The sequence below is a fragment of the Ricinus communis genome, chromosome 7 (assembly GCF_019578655.1).
Source record: "Ricinus communis isolate WT05 ecotype wild-type chromosome 7, ASM1957865v1, whole genome shotgun sequence".
Lineage (NCBI taxonomy): Eukaryota > Viridiplantae > Streptophyta > Magnoliopsida > Malpighiales > Euphorbiaceae > Ricinus > Ricinus communis.
The window spans coordinates 5,281,856-5,300,236 of record NC_063262.1 but is presented as its reverse complement, the minus strand read 5'-3'; positions in this window follow the sequence as shown (position 1 = coordinate 5,300,236).

The window sequence follows — 18,381 nt, the reverse complement described above, 5'->3', positions numbered from 1 at the left end:
CATCCCTCTATTTATATTACTAAATAATTCATCTTAATTCCCTTTAAAAGAATTCTTAGTAACAATATATACATATATAAAATATATAATAATAATTTATAAGACCTAATTTTTTTTGATATATTTGCTTAATTTTTTATATATAAATTTATTGTCTTGACATGTGTACTTACTTTTGACACATAGAATTCAAGCTTATATGTAACTAGTCGCTTACCCATGCATTACACGACCGTCATTATTATTTTAATTATAAAATCAAGTTGATAGATACAATTTAATAAAAAATTTATTATTTATTAATTAATAATATTTTAAAAATAATAGTAAACTAATATTTTTAAATGTCTTTTTTAATTTTCTTAAAAATTTTAAGATTTTACTAGTATAATAATATAAAAATATTCTAAAAATACTTATTAATTAATTATAGTATTATATAAATTAATACTATTAATATAATTGATATATATGTTGTGGATTAAAAATTTATTATTGAATATAATATTAAAAATATAATTTTAGATATTAGTTTCTAGAATCAGAATTATAATCCAATTAGAAAACTAATTTATTAGTTAATATAATATTAAAATATAATTATGTTATTTCTTAAGATAGAATTAGTATCATTATTTGATTAGAAAATTATTTATTAGTTAATATGATATAAAATATAATTAATATCTTATTTCTTAGGATTAGAGTCAGTATATAATTGTGAATGTAACTTATTAATTAATAAATTAATAGAAAAAATTATAAAATCACGCATCAGCTTGAATTTCATGTGTCAAAAATAAATACACATGACAAAATAAAAATTTTATGTGTCAAAAATTAAGCACAGATATCAAAAAAATATAGGTCTTAGAAATTACTATATATAAATTTTACAATTTTTTTATTAATTCATTGATTAATAAGCTTATAATTAAATACTCATTCTAATACTAAGATACAACATATTAATAATAAATTAGAATAATTATTTTTCTAATTAGATAATAATTCTAATTATACAAAATAATATTTTAAAATATTATATTCACTAATGAATTAACTTATAATTATATAATATAATTATCCTAAAAAATAGCATATTAATTATAATTTAATATTATATTAATTAATAAATTAATTTTTAATTAGATAATAATTCTAATTATAGAAGATAATATTTTAAATATTATATTCACTAATAAATTACTTTTTAATTATATAATAATTTTTAACTAAAAATAGTAATATCAATTATATTGATAGTATTAATTTATATAGTTTTAGAATTAATAAATAAATATCTTTGAAATAATTTTTATATTATTGCTTCAATAAAGTTTTAAAAATTAATGACATTTAAAAGTAGTTAGTTTGCTATTTTTTTAATATTATAAATTAATATCAAATACTTAAAATTTTATTATATTATATTTATAAAATTTTATAATTGAAATAATAATAACGGTCGTGCAACAGATAAACGACTAATTTCTGTTTTAATTTGGTTAAGTATAAGTCTTAAACTAATAAAATGACAAAGTTAACTAATATGCCCATGGAAAATGGTGCATTAGTGGTGAAATATATTGAATAAGAATATAATATAAATTAATAAATTAACTATGCCTTAAGAAAAAGAAAGTAGCCTATAATTAAGACGTATAAAAAAAATGTGAGCACTGTGAGAATTTTAAACTCAATCATTCCAAAAACATAATCCATTTTCAATTTATATATAAATTCAAAAATTACTTTCTTTTTACTGTTGATATCATTAATTTGTAGTATTTTTTTATTCAAATATTCTTGTTAGACATTTTAAATATGATCTATTCATATTAATTTTATTAAACTTGTGAACTCACCCATCATCGCTATATAATTTAAAGCTATTAATATTGGAATAAAAGATCTAATATTACTTTGAAATTTTAAGATTGAAATAAAATTATCCAATATTACATTGAAATTTTAAAAAATAATAATAATATAAAATTTTATAATTTTAAAATAGGAAAGTTGAAAATAATTTTGGATATTTATATGAATAAATGAAGCTATTTTTAGTCATTAATTATTCAACTAATAATTTTTTTAGAAGTAAATATATATATATATATATATATATATATATATATATATATATATATATATATATATAAAGTAATGTTTTTTCTTTTTCTATGTATATTATATGACTCCTAAACTTATTTTCTTAATTTTTAAAGAACTAATTTAACTTGGTTTGTATTTATAAAATACTTAGTTTGTGTGATAATCTTAATTATATAAGTTTATGTAAATGTTATGAAGAAACAAAATTAAAAAGTGCAAACTATAAAACAATATTAAATATTATGTACAAAGATAGAATAAACCATTTTAGTGAATGGTTATAACGTTATTAAAATTAATAAGTAGTTAGAAAAATTAAAATGATTAAAATTTATTTACATTTGTTTAGTATTATATGTTTATATTGTTTATGATTATAAATTTTTCTATATTTTTAAATATTTAATTATATAATTTATAATTATTCATAGCAAAAAAACTACAATTAGAATATCTAATTAATCGCGTATTATGCAGGCATTAATCTAGCATATAAATGTAATATAGATTTAGTATAATTATCTTAATGTATAGATTTATAAATCTAATTATCTTAATATATTTTTCTTAAATTTTAAAAACTATTGTGTAATAACTTACTAACATTTTAATTGTGACATTTAATTATCACATAAGAATAATTGAAATTTAATAGCCTATGTAGGATCTATTTGGTTCAGCTAGTCAATGCAACTAGTAACTAGTAGTTATAGCCGGTAGCTGATAAATCAAACTGTTTAGTAAAATTTTATTAGTTGTTTTGTTTATATATTAAATGTTCATTAAATGTATTTTATTTTATAATATTATTTTCAATGATGTAAATTAATAAATAATTAAAATTGTTGTAATTAATTTTATTTAACTTAATTGCATTTATTAATAAAAATATTTATAAAAGTTAATTTAAAAATAAGGATTAAAATTTGAATTCATGTAATAAAAAAATTTCTGATTTTAAACATCATAATTATAAATATTATAATTATTAAATTATTAAATATGATTTAAAATAAATTAGAATTATAAAGAATTAATTATATGAGATTAACTTGAAGTAGATTATTAATAGTAAATTTTAATAAGGATAATATTATCCAAATAAATAAATAAAAATCAAATTAACTATCAATAATGGAAAAATTTTAAGTTAGAGTTGATAGAATCAGCAGCTGATTGGGACTAAATCAATTATCAACTGCTGATTTTTAAGTCTTACCAAATGGTTATTGATGTAGATATTGAGTGTGAAATAACTATCAGCTAGATATAATTTCTAAATCAAATATCATCTTGTGTCGTTTAAGGGCATAGTTTTATATTCATTTTGCTTTTCAAATTCTTAATTATAATCTTTTCAGAATGTCTTTTATTCTTACGAGAATTAACCGACACTTAATAGTCTATTTGTTATTATTTGAAGGCACAACTTTTTATTTTTTTTTCATTTTTAAACTCTTAATTATAATTTTATTTTAAATTGTTTCTATTCTTATAGGAATTAATTAAATAGTAAAATTCTTTTAATGATCATATATCTATTCTTATTCACTATTTATTTCTTATTTGTATCTCACATATTTTCTACTTTGATTACTATATCAATATATCCTTTAGAATTGATAATAATATTTTAATTTATTATTATTATTTTTTAAAATTTTTTTATTAATATAATTTCATTATTATTAAAATAACTTGCCTTATAGGCGGGTACTAATCTAATAATAATTTAATCAGATAGTCAGGAAAAGATCATCCTTTAAACTGCAAGAATACAACATAGGATTTATTTAGGAAGCAAATATTAAAAGAAAAAAGATGTTATTGTAAATATATTATAATATATAGAAAAACGATATGTATTTATATTAATTTTATACTTTAATATTAAATAATTAATATATATTTTATTATCTAAAATTAATCAATATATTAAAGATTTTATTTGATGCATAAGTGGCACATAGGCAAGAATATTCCAACAAGAGAAGTTACTATATTGATGCGTGTTTAGTGAAAACTTGGCCAAACTCCAAGGTTTGCTCGACTATTTTTTGGGGTCCATTTTATAATAAATAAATTCCCGGTTGAAGAAAAGAAAAATCAAAATTACCAAAGTTTCACGGGCTGCTGTGGAATTTTCTTGCAGAAAAAGAAAAATTTAATCAAATAGACTTTTGTTTGCTGTAGAATGACCTTGTGAAACTGAACGTGAATCAATTTTCTGTCATTGTGCACCCATAATCTTTGTAATGGGAAGGGACTGAGAAATGGAAGATGCATTATGAGAATCAAATGCAGGTACTGTAGTAGCAGATGCTTGCTAATGGCAATTGGTAATTGGTAATAGTAGTAGTAATGTGAAGAACGAGGATCAACAGAAGATTATAATTCGGAGATATGATAATGTGAGTGTGAGAAGATGTATAAAGAATGTGAATGTGGAACAGAAGTATCACTATGTCACGACTCCGTCCGTAGGCCCGTGACCGGCACTAGAGAATGGGTAGGTGTAAAGCTATTGAATCCCGTAGTAAGCATGACACTCACAACTCAAACAAATCTCATCTCAACTTTTACCTTTATTAATGCCACAATTTACAGTAACATTAAATTTTACACAATTAAATCGGTCTGCCAGAAGAACTAGACGAGATCCGAAACTCAGAAAATTTACAACTGATACATCTACTATTACTACTGCGGAGAATCTAAGATTTACCAATTTACATACCAAATCAAATACATCACCCGATGATGAAGGAGTCGGGTTATTGAGTAAGAGTCGCAGGAAGACTAACAGTTACGAATATGAAAAACAGTAAATGGAGACTGTCAGTCTCGAGAGTGAGTTAAAATCAAATAATCTAGAGACTATTGCTTTCTTCACAGAAAATATTAAACATTTGAATCAGTAATATTAAACCATGCACATATATACAAATCATATTATAATCATACCATAATAAATAAATAAATAAATAAATAAATAAACATATATTTTTATTTTTACGGGACGAGTGGCTCAGTAAAACCCTAACCTCAAATTCTAGTAGCTTTTTGGCTCTCTTAATCCAATAAGACTGGCGCCCAGAAAGCAATGCTCGACCATGGACTTTACCTCTAGTCTGATCACTTAAGTATCCAAATATGCCAGCGCCCAGAGAGCAATGCTCGACCAGGGCAAAACTCATAATAATCTTATTACCGCAATTTACTCGAATCAGCCCAGAGAGCCATGCTCGAACAAGGCGAACTCATAAAAATCTTATTACCTGTCCATGATCATTACCGGTGCGCACGCGGTCCTGATGTAACCCATCAGGCGGCATGTTCTACAAGGCCACATTTCCCAAATCGCAAACATCACATTTAATAAATATCATTGTCTAATTAAATCATCCAACACATTATCAAAATAAAGATTAAAAATTTAGGGCAAAGCAACGTGCAATTCGTGAGGAAAAATAATAACTTTTGTATTATTATAACATTACTAATAATAATATTTATATTATTTTCAATAATTAATAATCAAGTGAAATAATTTATATTGCGATACTAATAATCATATTAAGCATAAATTCTAAAATAGAATATTAAAATCAGACTTAGCAATAGTGCAATGATTAAATGACTTTAACTCACAGGTTTGGCGACCTCCTAACTCTGCTCCGGTGCCTCGGTTGGAGCGAGCCGAACAGACAGATCATCTAATCACGGAAAACAATTTATTAATTACGCTGAACAATTACAATTGACCCTAGGTCTAGACTCCTAGGTCTGACTGTCTAAAAATCTCGACTCGGGAGAATTCTACCGAAATTCCGACAGAACCTCCCCTATAATACGGACATTTACCCCCCATAAAAACGGGTCCAGGACCTGCCAAAAAAATACTTCAAATATCTAAGAATTCAAACAACGGGAGTCGGGTCCCTAGACTTCACTATTTTCCCGACTCCGCCACACAGCACAAAACACGAGGCAGGTAAACCGATAGACAAACATATTTTGACTCACAAATATCATCCAATACTCAACATAAACCAATAGACACAAATTAAATCAAAGAATTCCAAAATTACGGGCCAGAAAAAATTACCGAGACGCTCGATCGCTCGATCGACTCGCCTCCAGCCGCCGGAGTCCGATCGACGATCCGAACACAACGACGCGCTGATGACGATCCCTGCTTTCGATTTTCTGATCCGACGCCCGATCATCCAGAGAGATTTGCGGACGATCTCGGCCGTCGATTCGCAAACGGAGCCCGATCGCCACGAAACCGGTGCCATTGCGAAGCTTAAGCTGAGGAGAGTTGGAATACGTCCTCCGATCGTCCATCCTCCGCCGGATCTCGCCGGAAAAGCTGGAAAACGCAGCTGCCATCACTTCGCCGGAACTCCCTCCTCCGGCCACCAAAACCGACGCCGCCACCGCCAAAAGGAAGCTCTCTTCGAGGGGAGCCGATTGCCACCAAGATCGGCCGGAAACGGCCTTCGAAAGCCGCTGCCCCTCTCTTTTTTTCTCTAGCTTCTAACGTCGCCGGCCGGACTCTCACTCACTTTCTCCCTCCCGGCGCTCGACTTCTCTCTCTTCCTCTTCTTCTTTTTCTTCTTTCTTTATCCTTCCATATCCACATCAGGCCCCTGAACTTTTTCTTATTACAATTTGGTCCCTAAACGTTCTTAATTACTTACAATTTAAGAATTCCAATTTAACCCCTAAACTGCTTTTAGCTTTTCAATTTAGCCCCTAACTATTCAATTTGGGCTAAATTAGAATTATTGAAAATATATAATTACAAAAATACCCCTGACCGATATATTATTTACAAAAAATACCAAACTCACAAATTTCCATTAAATCCCCATATTAATGAAATTATACTCTTAATCCTCATCTAAAAATAATTTTTCAATTAAGTCCTACACACAATTAAATTAAATAATCAATTTACTAATTATTTTTCCAACTTAAATTTTAATACCACTAGTTAATTAAAATATCAATTTCTACAAAATTCTTTTATAAAATACCCTTTACAAATTCTTTCATAATTCTTCAATATATAATTTTATATATATACATTTGGAAAAAATTTGAATAACTAAAAATATAATTTATTCCTCAAATAATTTACTTGAATAATTTCTTAAAATTTCAAACTAATTTAATATAGAAAAATAATTCATTTAATTGACTAATATTAAAAATTTTATTAAATTATTTCAAATTAAACTAAATAAAAATAAAATTAAATTAATTTAGATAAAAATTTATTTATTAATTATTATTAATATTATCTTTATTAAAAAAAAATTCTCGATATTACACGCTATCAGGAAAATTAGCTTCTGAATGTGATTACTGTTAATTGCAACTATTAACTTCGTCTGCACAACTCTTATTTATTATACCTGAGTCAAAAATTAAGAACAAAAGGTGGGCTTAATAGTAAATATGCTGACTTGGATGGGCCAGTGCCTCACACTCTGTACAGAACAGAACAAAAAGTTTTGTTGGCTGATGCAGGTGCCATGGTACAGACACTTAATTTGTACAGCTGCTTCCTTGATGAGATTTCCTGGTAATCAAGCAAAGATTGGGAAACAGATCAAGAGCAAAATGAATGATGACATTCTTCAAGATCCTGACCAATTAAAAGATAAACCCTCTTTAGCTTTTCCTCATCTTGAAATTTTGGAACTGTACATTTACATTGCAGTCAGAGAAAATCCATCCCTAAGAGCACACATATGCATTTATATATAACCAGATCCAGCATCTCTAACAAGCAATATAATCCAAAAAAAAAAAAAGAAAAGCCAATAGATCTAATAGTTAACACAGCAAGAACATTACATTATATAACCAAAAATTTGGAAAAGAAAACCCTATACTAATTACTCTTGTAAATCCCATATTCTAACATCTCTCAAAATTTTAGGACAGTAAGGGCGAGAATCTTCATGATGGCAACCTTCATCGAAGTTCTGTGAATAACTAACAGCATCATAATGGAAAGACAAAGGTTTTGGTGATGATGACGATCCATATAAGCTACTTTTCCCATCTCTAACTAGCCTTCTTATGAAATGTCTCCATCTCCTAGTGCTTCTCTTGTTGCTGCTGTTGCCGCTGCTGCTATGGATGCGAGAGTATTCCATTTCGTCATGCACAGGAAAGCATGAAGGAGATGAAATCATGCAACCTGAAAGACAGGAAGATCGAGGAAGATGATCTCTCTCCATTATTTCTTGAAAGGAAAAGTAAAAAAAAAAAAAAGATTATTTGAAGATTGATCAAATGCTGCTAAAGTTGCTTATATATTGTCTTCTCAAACAACAATGATATGAGTGAGAAAAAACACACTATGTATTTTTGTTATTTTGCAAGTTGTGTTGTCCTTTTATAGGTAACAGAGCATCTATGTAAATTCATTCATTTTTGTGGGTCTTATGTACATACATATCGTCACAACTCATAGCTTTTGTCGTCTATTTAAGATTAGAGATCAAATGTGGATTAGGAAAAAAAAATTAAATGTATGTTGGTTTTCTGATTTTTTACGTATATTTATTAAATAGGATTTTAAGTTTGAGTAATTTTTTTTTTCATTTATCATTAAAAGAATGATATAAATATGGATCGAGAAAAATAGATACACATATATTAATTTCTTAATTTTTTATGTAATTCTTTTTATTCTGTTGGTCTGCTAACTTGATGCATAAAATTTCTAAATTCAATTATAATTTTTATGCTCAAATAATTAAAATTTCAAAAGGATACTGTGCCAATTTTTCTTTTAGTTTATTTCGATTTGAATCTTATTGTTTACTTTTAGATAAGTTTTTTGGAATTTATAAAAATTGAATTCCAATATTCACTCTAAGGAAGATTTTTAACTATAGTTGGTGTATACACCACAACTAATAAAAAAGTGACACATATGTATGATTGTTTTATGTTTTGGTCTTGGATGATTGATACATACTTTATCATTTAAAACTAATGAATATATGACAATCATCTATCAGTTTAAGCAAGAAATTTCCTCACTATAAAATAGTTTAGCACTATATTAAAACACTATATACATTATATCAGTTTTAAAATTAGCATTTAAAATCCGCATTTCCTCACTGTAAAATGGTTTAGCATTATACTAAGACACTAGATATATTGTACCAATTTTAAAATTATGTTATGATTGTGGCCTATACAAAAGATCAAAACTACACTCCAATATTGATTAATATAGCTTAATTAGCAGAAAATGATAAGAACGATGAGGTGACAAAAGTGCAACAAAATGGGGTGGTTATGCAACAGAATAAAGAGAAATCAACACAAAGTTTGAAGCAAGAAATTCAGGAATAACGGCTAGAAAGAGATGACATCCACACATTACATTTGTCATATTTGTATTAGACATTTTATATTCTACAGTGCATAAATAGTTGGTTGTATTTCTGTTATGATTATGAATGAGCAAATATCCTCTATTCTTTCTTATTGTTCTCACTGTTATTATTCTTCTTATTCTTCTATATTCTTCTTCCTCTTTCCTTCTTTCTTTTTTTTGAAATTCCATGAACCGCGATCATAACAGTCTAGTATCAGAGCCCAAAGATTTGAGCCAAAGTTTGGCTTCCATGGCATGACACTCTAAGAAAAACAAAGCACCTATGTAGGGAAATACATCCCAAGTTCCTATGAATAAAGGCGAGATACCCACTGAGAGGGAAATCGAGCTTGATCCATATTCCAATCCAGTTGTTAAATATGTTAGATTGCTTGAAAAAAAGATTGAATGTTGTCTCTCTAGAAGTGCAATCCCACATGAAAATCACTTAAAAAAGAATGAAGAAGTTAAGAGTGGATAACCAATGAGTAATAGTTTCTCCATTAAAGAAGCAAACTCTATTAATGGAAAAATAACTAGCTGAAATGAAGGACCTTATTCTTTCTACGAACTGACCTAAAGAACCAGTATTAAACTCGATTCACAGCTCTACCTTTTCTAAAGAAGGATGTAACCTTCCATCAGACCCACCAAAAGTAACCACTTCTTTTACTGAAATACCCATTACCATTGATGGTAAAGGCATCCTACCTTTACTTCTATCCCCTCATTCTAGTATACTACTCTTCTTTACAAAAAATAGAGAATACATACACTCTAATAGTCCTGCTTCATCAAACACCAAACCAGCCCTAGAACCAAGGACGAACCTTCGATTGGAATTACCGTATTTTGATGGTGGTAATGCAAAGAACTCGTCAGAAAATGCTCTAAATATTTTCAAATCTATCGAGTAGCTAAAGAGATGAAAATTAGTTTGCTACTTTGGTTTTAGGAGAAAAGGCTGATAATTGGTTCCAAGGGTGGATACCTAACCATCATCAAGCCACTTGGGAAGAATTCATGGAAGCTATTTGCAGGCGATTTGGTGAGCTGAACTCTAATGATATGGTTGAGCAATTCAACAAGTTGCAATAGGATTAATAAGTGACAGAGTATTAAGAAAAAATTGAAGAATTAAAATCACTCATGTTGAAGATGAACAACCTTACTAAGTCTATTTTATTTCAAATTTTATAAATGGCCTTAATGAAGAACTCTAGCTTGTGGTTAAAATGCTGAGATTTCTCACACTCAACTAAGCCTTTGAGTAGCCTAGGTTGCAAGAGCAATCTATTGAAGACTCTTTAAGAAACAAGGAACCAACAATGTCAGGTACTCTTATAAAAATTCTCCAATTTCTTTAAATTATGCTAGCAATCGTGCTCCTTTTTAAAGTCAATGAAATTTTGTTCCTTCATCGAGCATTTCCACCCAACCTGATTCAATCAACAAAGGAGGCAAAATTACCACAATAGCAAATGGAGTCTCTAAAGGGCCAAATACACCAAAACCTCAAAGGTACAACAATCCCTGTTATCATTATGGAGAATGATTCTTTCATGGTCATCAATGCAAAAATAAACCTTTGTTAATGATAAAAGATGATGACGTGGAGGAATGTGAAGAGTATTGAGGCATTGATGAAATAGAGAAACCATGGATGTGGAGCTCTCTATGCACACAATTGATGGAAGTGCATGAGCTAATGCAATCAAAATTTAAGGTACCATTGGCATAAAATAACTAGTGATTCTTATTGATAGCGGTAGCACGCATAGTTTCATTGATGATAGTGTGGCTAAGGATATAAAGGCTAGAATTGTGAAGGCCTCACCCTTTGATTATAACGGTTGCCAATGGACATCATATGTGGAGTTGTGGCAAATGCCTTCAATTAAAGTGAGAGATGCAAGGAAACAATTTTTGTATATATATAAGGGTTCTCAAGCTAGGTGGCCATGATATGGTTTTAGGGGTCGACTGGATGCAACAGTACAACCTAGTACTCTTTTATTTTTAGCATCCTAAGTTATCCTTCCAAAAAAGAAGGGAAATAAGTGGAATTGACATGAGTGACCAAAGAAGCTTCACTCAAGTTAATGAGCTGTAAGAGATTTACTAAATTCCTTAAGCATTTTAATGAACTAACATGCCATTTATTCTCTGTTATTGTTGAAATAGGTGATTTATAGTGCTCGTAATCTTATAGAGTGCCTAGGTTCAAAATTTGATTGCACAATCTTCTCAACCAATATATTAATATATTCCAAACGCCCACCCAACTACCACTCGCAAGACCATAAGACCATTCTATTCCCCTCAAACCAAACATAGAACTAATCAACCTGAGACCCTATCAATACCCATATTTCTAGAAAATCAAAATTGAAAAATAAGTTAATGAAATGCTTAAAATGGGAATTATTAACCACAACAATAATATATTTGCTTCTTCTGTCCTTTTAGTCAAAAAGAAAGATGGGTTATGGCGTTTTTATGTTGACTATAGGGAACTAAATTCCAAAACCATAAAGGACAAGTTCCCAATTCGTATTATAGAAGATTTGCTTAATGAACTTCATAGAGCTTATTATTTTTCGAAGATTGATTTACAATCAGGCTATCATCAAATCCGAATGCGGAAGGATGATGCTTTTAAAACAGCTTTCAGGACATATCATAGGTATTACGAATTCAAAAGTGATGTCGTTTGACCTCATAAATACTCCTGCTACCTTTCAAGCTCTCATGAACCGAATTTTCGCTCCTTATTTGCGAGATTTTATCTTGGTGTTTTTCGATGATATATTGGTTTATAGCAAAACAGCTTTAGATCACCTACATTAATTATCTGTTGTGTTTTAAGTGCTAAGGGAGCAATAGCTCTATACAAATATGTCAAAGTGTGTTTTTAGGTAGGCTCAAGTAAAGTATTTGGGCCATATTATTTTGGGAGGGGGTACAAACTGACCCAACCAAAATAGAAGCCACGCTCCATTGGCAAGCTCCAACTACTTTGAAGGCCTTGATAGGTTTCTTAGGCCTTACAGGCTACTATAGAAAATTTATTCGAAACTATGGTCTCATGAGCAAGCCGTTAACAGAGCTGTTACGTGAGGGTCATTTCATTTGGTTCAAAAAATCCCAATAAGCTTTTCAAGCCCTTAAGCTAGCCATGCCACAACTCTGGTGTTGGCTATGCCTAATTTTTCATTGCCATTTGAATTGGAGACAGATGCAAGTGATAAGGTATTGAGGCAGTCCTCATGCAGTAACGACGACCCATTGCCTATATACGCAAACCTCTCAGCCAAAGAAACCAAGCCCAATCTATATATGAGAAGGAGCTAACGACCATTGTTTTTGTTGTAACTAAATGGTGACATTACCTTGAATATGCTCAGTTTATCATTAAGATTGATCATGAAAGAATAAAACACCTTTTCTAGCAGAAAATTCACACCTATGTGCAGCACAAAGGCATAGTTAAATTGCTCGGTTTGGATTATGTGATCAGCTATAAAAAAAAGGAATGGATAATAAGGCTGCTGATGCTTTATTTCTAAGAGAGAATTCCTTATGTTCTTCATATAGCATTACTTCTGTAGTGGTACCAGATTGGTTGCAGGACATTGCAAATTCTTATAAAGGTGATTCTAAGACTCAAGAGCTTATCACTATTCTTACAGTCAATTCCAATGTTAAGCCACCATTTTCTCTACATGGGGGAGTTATTCTATATAAGGGCAAGATTATGATTGGGCAAGGGCATGAACTTCGTATCAAAATCCTTCAAGTGATGCATGACTCATCTATCAGGGGGCATTCAGGTATACATGCCACTTATCAACGCCTAAAGGCTCACTTTTATTAGAGTGGTATGAAACAAAGTGTAGAAGATTGGGTTAAACAGTGTGATACTTTTCAAAGGTGCAAAAATGAATCAATTGCATATTCAAGGTTACTACAGCCTCTTCTGGTGCCGCACCAAGCATGGACTCACATAACCATGGATTTTATTTATCAATTACAACGATCATAAAATAAAGATGCAATACTGGTGGTGGTGGTGGATCGCTTCACCAAGACAGCTCATGTTATAGGTCTTACTCACCCCTACGCTGCACTAAAAATAACCAAAATCTTCCTTGATAACATTTTCAGATTGCATGGAATGCCCACCAACATTGTCTCTGATAAAGATAAAGTTTTTATCAGTGTGTTTTGGCAGGAATTATTCAGATTTTTAGGAACCAAGCTGCATAGGAGCACATCATACCACCCTCAAACTAACGGCCAAACCGAGCATGTCAACCTCTGCCTGGAGACATATTTACGCTGCATGTGTTTTCATAAACCTGGAAATTGGCATAAATGGCTAAGCTGGCTGAATGGTGGTACAACACCAATTTTCACTTTTCTTTAGGTGTTACTCCATTTCAGGCTTTGTATGGGTTTCCTCCTCCCAATTTTTCAAAAATTTTGGACTTATATATTGTGGTTCCAATTGTGGAGGAATTTATATTTCAACATCAACATATGGTCAGCCTCCTTCGTGACCAGCTAGTACTCGCATAGAATCACATGAAGCAAAGGTAGATAAATATCGAACTGAGCAGGAATTTTCACCGGGTGATTTAGTTTATCTCAAGCTGCAACCGTACATACAGTCATCAGTTACTATTCGCAAATCATTAAAGTTAACTGCCAAGTATTATGGTCCATATCCAATCTTGGAGAAAGGTGGGCACAGTAGCTTATAAATTGGAGCTTCTGAATGACTCACATATTCACCCCGTCTTCCATGTTTCGCTGCTCAAGTTAGTTGTCAAACCCAATGCGTCAATATCTCCACACCTTCCTTTATGTGACTAGCAAAGGCAAGGGAAGATTTTTCCTTCAACTATATTGCAGTATCGCACCATTCAATGCAAAGGACAACCAGTTCGTCAAGTTTTAGTGCAATGGACTAGCTTAGATCTATGAGACGCTACATAGGAAGACTTGTCATTCATTTCCAATCAATTTCCAGAATTCTTCTTTGAGGACAAGGAAGATCTTCAACAATAGGGTAACGTTAAAATTGTGGCCCATACAGAAGATCAAAACTACAACCTAATGTTGATTAATGTAGCTCAATTAGCATAAAATTATAAGAACGATGAGTTGACAAAAGTGCAATAGGATGGGATAGCTATGCAATAAAATTGAGAGGAATCAACATAAAGTTTGGAGCAACAAATTCAGAAATAACGGCAAGAAAGAGAGGACAGTTGTATATTACACTTGTCATCTTTGTATTAGAAATTTTATATTCTATAGTATATAAATAGGGTTGTATTTCTATTATAATTATGAATGGACAAATATTCTTTCTTTTTATTCTTCTTCTTCTATATTCTTCTTCCTCCTTTCTTTTTTCTTTTTCTTTTGAAATTTCATAAACTACGGTCATGACAAATTAACATTTAAAATCCTAATTTTCTCTCTTTTCTTGTTCAAAACTAGGAATCCTAAAAGAATTAGCAGTTGTTTTTCTTAGTCTTCAATAGAATACAAGAGTGACGGTTAAAAGCGAAAAAAGAAAAAATTAGAAGAAGAAGAAGAAGAAGGAAGGAAGGAAGGAAAAAAGAATAGAAGACATGAGATGAGTAAAATTGGTTGTGATGTATGGTCAATAACAAATAATTAAGTTGGCTGATAATGAAAGACCTTCTGCAGTTGATTTATTTATTTATTTCTCTCTTAAGTAATTAATCACCAAATGGTCTCATATCTTTTGTTGCTTGTGTTACCATCAATATAACCACTTTGTTAGTTGAGCAAGTGGGGTTTGCATCTGCTATTAACTTATAATTACTTCCAATTTCCTACTCTCTAATTCCATCAAAGAAGAGCTATTCCTTTTTAAGGCAAAAAGAGTTTCTCCTGGTATGACCACAAATAAGCTCTTAATCAATAATTTAGATGATATTTAATTTCCCATTAGATCAAATTTTTTAAATCTGTCATTCTTTTTTCTCTTTAAACTGAGTTTTTTTTTTATCCTTTTCCGTACTTTCGAGTTTAAATTAATGTCTGATTGCTAACATCATATCGTAATAACCTGACTCGTGACAATAAAGTTGCAAAAAAATCACTATCATTTTGATTGATTGATAACTGGGCATACATTGCGGGCAGTTTTGCTACTATGCCGATTAATGATAGTTGTTTTGAAAAATTGATATTTTTGTGATAACAATATTATCTATTTTTTTTTATATTTAATATAATATTATTGATTTCCTTTTTATTGTATTATTATGTTAAAATAAATGTAATAAAAATTTTATAATATTTGTAAAATAATAATTTAGTCTATTTTAACTATTTTTTTATAATTAAATCTTATAAATATTCTTATTATGTTGCTCATCTCATTTAAAAATAATAATAAATTATAGCTTTTACCAATGTGTATGTATGAATAAAAGAAAGCAACCAATTATAAATCTTAGTTAAACGACATTAATTATTTCATGAAAAGAGCAAATTTTACAGAAAATGATTATTGGGCATAAAGTTGTGGCACCATGGAGAAAGAATGATAAAAATAAGGAAATTTCATGTGATGGAATAATATTTGGCGTTTCATTGAGAAAATGACATAACACAACACAATATAATTGCAAAGTTTGACTGAGTAATTTCACATACATTCATGATATTTACAGTATGAATTTTCAGTTGAAAGTAAAAATATATAACCATGGATACCAAAACCAATTATTTGTTAAGTTCCTCGAGAAATTAAATAACTAATTCTTAGGACCTTTTGAAATTATAATGAATTTTCTTTTTCTTGGATGTAATGAATGATCCTGCTACTTTGTATATGGATCTTAAAAATTTAAATTATAAATTTAGATTTTAAATGAATGTGAATATTTTTTGTTTAATTTAGTATTTAAATTTAATTTAACTAATTTAGAACGTGTTTAATAAATTTTGTGTGGGTGGTAAAATATTATATGAAAAGTTTTAATACTCAAAGTTTAAATTCAATAGCTTAGCTATGTTAGGAGAAATCTTTGACATCTCATTTATACGCTATTGAGTAACGAATATGAATATTAATTATGAGAATCAATTATATTATAGATTTGAGATGATTTTTTTTTATTTACAGTAAATATAAACTATAATGAGTAAAAGAATCACATGTTTGAATAAATATTTTACACTCAAATATTTAATAATTGATCTATATTCAATTACTTAAAATGAATGTAAATATGTTAATCATCGATTAATTTAGTATATAAATAGAAATATATCTTTAAATTAGTTAAAAAAATTCATTAAAATTATATTTTATTTTACATTATTTAACTATTATTAAGTAAAAATAGAAATTATGAGGAGAGAAGATAATTGATAAATACACTGAAAATATTATCTTTTCTTTATTTTCTTTACATTGAAGATGTATGTTTTATTACTTATTAAATAAATAATAAATTATTTATTACAGTATATACACTGAAATGGATATATTCTGACAAATAAATTGATGGAAAAGAAAAAGGGTGATATTAGGTACAAGCAAACCCAGGAAGAGCCATGCCGATGCCGAGCAAAAACAAGAGGTGGGTGGGGACTAGGGGCAAATTTGTCGTGTATGTCTAAGTATGTGTGAAGAGATAAGAGCAAAAGAGTACAAACACACACAGACACTCTCTCTCCATTCTGAAAATCCAAATAACATTTCCAATTCTCTCAAAGATTCGGTGCTCTCATCTCCATCCGATTCTCTATCATCTCTTTCTTTATCTCCTAACTTCTTTGGATTCCTTCCTTTGCATCAATTATCTAATCTTACCTACAATTTTCTACTATCACCAATTCACATGCAAATTAATTAACAACTTTTTGTGTGTATATATATATATAATATTTTAATATTAAATAATTTAAAATTATATTAATTATTATTTTATACTTATCGTAAAAAACATGATAACTTATTCAGAGTATATCAAAAAACTTAAACTTAAATTATTTATTTTCTAAAGCAAATACTTGTACCTAATAATATTCATTACTTAATTGATTGATGATATTTATATTTAATAATAGTAATAATAATAATAATAATAGAATTAGCATTCTTTCACATGTCCTACTAAATTATTTAACTTTTAAATTAAAACTTCTGAATTTAAATTACAAAATCGGTATTATACAAACATTAATGTGCCTACTACTTGCATGAACTAAGTACTAAATTTGAAAATTAGCTCCCATATATGGATAAACTAACTTCTTTTGGTATGACTATGTCACATAGATGGTCCCATTACAATACAAATGAGTGAAAATAAATGTGTTAACCAAAAAAAAAAAAAAAAAAAGCAAAAGAGAACAAATAGACATAATAACCTATGGTCCCTCATTCAGCTTATGTTCTTACCATTCTGATGTACAAGTTAAAATTATTAGTAATTGGACTTTTTAATTATTTGGTAGTGACCCATGTGGGTTTGTGTGTGTGTGTGTGTCATGGACAAACCGAAGCATATGTTTGGTAAGGCAGTGAGTTTTCATAGAATAGAGATCCTAAATATTATATGTGCTTAGGTCGAAGTTGGTGACTTCACATGGCCAGAATAAAACAGCCTTTTCTGCTGCTTTATTTTGATTCACTAATTATATTCTATAGACTATACCCAAATTAAAGATCTCCCTAAGAAAAAACGAAAAAGAGAAAAAGAAAAAAAGTTGCTCAATTATCATTATGTACAACCCAAATTGATGTCCAACAAATTGGATTCAGAAATGCCCCCTAGATTTAATTAATG